We start from the raw sequence: 6,000 nt of genomic DNA, 5'->3' as shown, positions 1-6,000 counted from the left end.
TAGCAATGCTGGTGATGATCTAAATCAATCAAGAACAAAGACACAGGAAACCAGGAACACAGAAACAGCCTCCACACTCTATAGCAAGCTTCTGAATCTGCAATGAAATGGTGCTGGGAGTGAGCTTATATAATGTCCATGCAGGCAGGTTCCTATTGGTTGCTAACCTGTGACGAGTGTGGAAGGAGAACTCTGATTGGCTCTGATGCAAAAGGGCGGAGCAAATAATCGCGCAATATTCCTATTGCCGAATATTCGCATTGCGAATATTCGGCAATATAAAATGATCGCTTCAGCTACTCGGCCCAATGGCTCTAATCATACCAGCAATGCTTTCAGACGTCTATGGAGATCACTAGGATGTGATCTGTTTTAAAAATGAAACTGTAAAAATCGCTCTGATGCGGAAGATCGGGGCGAGGAAAATAATCGCGCGATATTGCGTTTGCCGAATAATCGCATTGCGATCTTTCTGGAAAATTCAATGAACGCTTCAGCTACTCGGCCCAGGGTCTCTAATGATACCAGCAATGCTTTTAGACGTCGATGGAGATATCTAGGATGTGATCTGATTCAAAAAAAAAATTGTAAAAAATCGAATATTCGGAATTGCGAATATTCACCGCGAATTTCGAAATATAGCGCGATTTCTCGAATATGCTATATTCGAGTCGAATATTCGCAATGCGAATATTCGTGAGCAACACTACTAATAATACAGTTAAAATTCCCAACCAAAAAAGTAGGTTCCCTCCCCCCAAAAATAATTTCAGTTTGTCAAAAAGAGCAAGCCTTTCATTTTTCGCAGCGGCACCATACACACAAAAAATACGAAAAATCATACCCCCGAACTAAAAAAAAAACAGCACACACCGGCCCTGGTCCACATGTACAACCCTTCGGATCTTGAAGTTGTTATTTTTGAAGAGCACACACACCCCGCCACTCTTTCTATTATTTAAGGACCACACAGCAGGTCCCTGGGTCCAACCAGCAACCCAGGGCTCCTCACTCAAGTTACACTCCTGTAGGCAGAAAATATCACAGGGCAGGGCAGCAAAAAGCTGGAAAATAGCTGCCCTCCTGTACGCAGATCTTATACTACGAACATTGAGTGAAGAGATCCTTAATTTCATCTAAAGGGGGTTTAGATGGTACATCGGTCCAACACAAAAAAGAAAATTGACCGTCACCTCTTCTTGCCCACCTTAGAACTCTGCGTCTTCACAATAGCACCCCCCGCTTTTTTTACCTCCGCCTTCTTTTTGCCCTTGCTTGATCTGCGGTAGCCGGTCACATCTTGCAGATGTTTGAACTTTGTCCACGCTGATATAGGACTGGCCCGAGTCGGAGTCAGCTGCCACGTCCTCCTTCGGAGAGCCCATGTCACTGGAGTCCTCGATAATCTGTGAGGGAGATAAAGCAGACTGGTCTTTTTTGCGCTTCAAGGTGTCACGGCTGAGATCCATCTCCTCTTGTACAGGTTTAGTACTTGGGCCTGCCCCCTCCCCTACCTCCCTTTCCTGCTCACCCTCCGCTGCCAGGACCTCAGGCGCACACTGAGCTCCACGGGAGTGTGCGTCCCCCACGGCAGCATCAAGAGGCTCGCTAGGAAGATCCTCAGTACGGACCGGATCTACCACGGGGGGAGGGGCAATGATGTTATTGCCCTTCACTGCATCAGCATAGGAGGCTCTGCCTCCCCCACTCTCCAGCGACTCTGTACCTCCAGCATCTTTCTCCTGTGGGCCTGACTGCTGGCCTGGCTGACTCCCCCAGGCCACCTTCGGGCATTTCCGGGCAAGATGCTCCCGGCTACCACAAATATGGCACTTCCTGCCCTCCCCACAGCCTGCGGTTTTATTGCCAGGTTTAAAACAATTCCGGCACACCTCGCCAGTCTCACACTCCTCCCTAGTGTGCCCAAAAGAATAACAGAGACGGCAAAATGTAGGCTGCCCTGGGTACCAAAGATACCCACGATTGGACCCAATAGAAAAAGTTTGGGGTGGGTACCTTACCCCTCCAATTCCATCTGGATCCCGTTTCTGATGGACCCAAAACTTGCGTTTCCCATTAAAGGTACCAAAGATGTTAGACTGTTTTTGGCCAGCAGAAACGGAATCGCAGTACATGGCCAAAAAGGCCACAATCTCCTCATTCCTCACGAAAGGGTTGTACATATGGACCACAACCGGTATCTGCAACTTGCTCTCCGCACAGTGTAAAGTTATGCCTTCCAGCAATGGATCGCCCTGCTTCTCCGCCTGCCGTAACCAACATGTCTGCAAGTTAACTTTCTCCCAAAAGGTGACATCATAAACACCAGTGGAAGGAAAGCACTGAACGCAAAAAATACTCTCTCGAGCCATGCCCAATAACTCCTAGATGACGCGCTTCTGAACATGGTGCAAACCAACATCGTCCCTCTTCTCCTCAGCAACCGACAGCCGGACTGTATTTGATGCGTCAGGTGTAAACACCATGTTCACCTAGGGTCTACTCCACATCTCACAAAGGGAAGTAAGTAGGGGATCGCAACTCGTTGTCTGGGGCCTAAGCCTCGGGCCAATAGCAGCAAGGGGGGGCTCTCTGAAGAGAACGATCCCCCCAAGGCCGACCTCCGGGTACCCCAATATTGTTGTATGTATAAGCAGATCCTCAAATTTGAAAGCACCTCATCCCATGAAATATATGAATGAATAAAAGGGGGAATTGGGTACCTGGAGACCCTGGGATTATAAGACAGTGCTGATAAATCGTGAAGGACACAATAGTTTGAAAAAATAGAAAAGATTTTTAATACATTTTATCATACAAATATTAAATAAATAATTTGAAAAAACAAGACCTGCTGAAGTTTAGAACATAGACAGACTTCAGTATCGTAGAACAACTTGTTGCAGTTTTAGTTCGCTCAACATGTTTCGCTCTTTTGAGCTTCTTCAGGAGTGTTTAGAACTAACTGCAATGGATTGAAAGAGAAAATCAATATAAAACAGGTGGTCAACACAATAGTATTAATGAATACAATTATACAAATTGATATGTCAAAGCATAATTTTGACTCATGAAAGTGTTGTAGTAATTGAATGGACAATCAATATAAACAATGTAACAATTCCTGAATTAGAAATATTTTGACAGAAGGGGAGCGCAATGCCACTTACCTCAACATATAAGGTTTTAAAACAACAATGGCGTATCATACGAATCAGGTGAATAACAATCCTGATTGGAATGAGCCTAGGAAGCCAATTTCACGAATGATGTAGCATTCTGTCCCTAAACCATAATCAATAAAAAAGCCCAGAATAAATAAATGTTTGAGAGGAAGTCTTGAGAAAGTTTTCAAAGAGAAGCACATCTCAAAGAAAAAAAAAAAAAACGTTTTTTATATATTAATAATACCTTTGAGGATTTAGAATACATGGCTGAATTAAGTCACACAAAAGGAAGTCCTAAATTGTAGCAATAGGACTACGTGGGGAGAAGGCAACCACTGAAGAGCCTCCACTATACTGATAGATATTCCTCAGAATGAAGAGGTCCTGAGTTCCTGTTAAAATGAGCAGGAATGCAATCTAGAAAGAGAGAACACAGGGAAACAAACATAAGTTCCACTGTTTCTCCGGCATACATAGTTACATTTCCCTTAGGGATAGTGGTCAATAGAATAGGGGCACTTAAATCCCCAAGAGAATGAAACATACCTTTAAAAAATTATCAGGATCTGTGTATCCCGAGTGTGCAGCGTTATGCTGGTTACTAGATTGTGGACTGACACTGCGGCTAGCACAGCCGTGCTTTAAATATCACACTGGAGCGGGCGTCAGCCAATGGCGTCTCCTCTAGCGGGGACATGTGACCTCCCTTGTGATCACCATAAAAATCCTCCCAGCTGTCTGTCAGATGACTGACTATGTGGGCGTGCGCTGGGATAAACGGCATGCGTCGAATGACGCGCCGCCATATTGGATATGGGAAATTTTCCCATACTTGCTATTGTATGAATACCAACTGCCGCAAAAAGCGGCGGCTCGGCGAATATCAAACAGCTGACTTAAAGAGAGCGGGGGGACAAGGTGAAGACGGAAACAGGGGGTAAATAATTAGGACCACTAATGCAAAGGGATCCAGCCACCTTGGCATAACATAGTGGTCCTACATGTCCCTATGGTTAAATTAGGGGACAGAAGATGACATCATATATGCACATCAATTCGTGAAAAGCGACTCTCCAATCAGCTAGGGCGGAAAAAGAATCCCAAATGTTTAAAGCACTTGAATGTATAAATCAGTCTGTGAAGACCGGTTGAGGGTGAGGTTGCGCCCCCTGCTGCAAAATAAAAATGGGAATTGTTGACTCCTTGTTAACAATGACATTATTGGCTGATACATTGTGCATAATAACAATATTGACAAGGCAAACAGAACCCACAATATTAAATGAACATAATACTTATTAGGCAACATAACTAAGACAATACAAAAAAAAAGGAAAATAAGAAAAATGAAGAAGGAGAAAGAGACATTAAAATAACAATGATATGACAATGACTCAAAAAAAAGGTTTGAAGCTAAAAGCCTCGTTCAAACCGGGGTAATGCAAAGCGGATAATAAGTGAATCCACCTAGCCTCCCGCTGTAATAATATTTTATCGAAATCCCCGCCTCTTTCACCAGGGGGGATGTGCTCCAAGGTAAAAAAATTCATTTTCATACTGTTGAAATTATGATGGATGCCCATGTGAAGGCTAATGGGACTTTCCATCTTTTTTTTTGGTGATTAAATTAACACGATCCCTAATCCTGTGAAAGAAGGGACGCTTTGTTTTGCCTATGTAGAATGATCTACATTCGCATATCATAATCTAGACAATTCCAACGGATTGACAGGTAACAGAAAATGAAGGTTTGTGGATACGCCCACTCGGCAACAATATCGAGGTCGCAGAGTGGATGTATCCACAAAAAAGACAATTGTGGCACGGATGAGTGCCCCCTGGTCCTTTCTTAGATACAGTTCTTGAGCAATGGTGACTATGCACTAATTTATCACGTAGAGATTGGGATCTCTTTAATGTAATCTCGGGGAAAGATTTTATGTTTTGCAACTGTATCATCACCCAACAGGAGATGCCAATATTTTTGGAGAATCCCTCGCAGTTTCTGGTGATGCCCCGAATAACCGGTAATCAACCTGATCCCCGGGCTCTCCTTTTTAATTCTGGTATCATAGAGGAGCGATTTGCGCTCATGCTTCTTTGCTCGCACATAGGCCTTTTTTAAACAGGTGTTGCTGTATCCCCTGTTCAAAAATCTGGATTGTAAAGCTTTGGCCTCAGTTTCAAAAGTGAGGTCATCGCTACAATTACGGCGTAGCCGTAAATATTGGCCATATGGTATGCTGGATATCAAAGGCCCTGGGTGAGAGCTTTCAGCATGCAGCAACAAATTGCCAGCAATTGGTTTACGAAACAATGAAGTACCCACATTGCCATTTTTGTCAACATTGATTTTTAGATCAAGAAAGTTAAGATTAGTAAGACTGGTTTCAAAAGTGAAATGTAAATTATATTTATTGATTTTTAGGCTATCAATACATTTAAGGAGTTCAACATAGGGCCCGGTCCAAATGAAGAAGATATCATCGATGAACCTTCTCCATAAGGGTATATGGTCCATGTAGGTCTGCATGTCCTCCCGATGGAAAAGGGTCTGCTCCCACCCCCCCAGGTACAGGTTGGCGTATGTGGGGGCACACTTGGTTCCCATTGCCACGCCCTGTACCTGGAGGTAGTGGGAGCTGCCATACAGGAAGATATTGTTAGACAATACAAAATCCAGTAAACTCAAAATAAAATGATTATTTCCAGAGGAAACGTCAGAGCCCTCAGAAATGAAGCCCTCCACAACCTTTACCCCCAAACAATGGGGGATCGAATTGTAAAGAGCCTCCACGTCCAATGAGACCAGCCATGACCCCTCCGGGACATT

This window comes from Rana temporaria, chromosome 4 (genome assembly GCF_905171775.1).
Source record: "Rana temporaria chromosome 4, aRanTem1.1, whole genome shotgun sequence".
In the NCBI taxonomy this organism is placed as follows: domain Eukaryota; kingdom Metazoa; phylum Chordata; class Amphibia; order Anura; family Ranidae; genus Rana; species Rana temporaria.
This window is presented reverse-complemented; position numbering follows the sequence as displayed.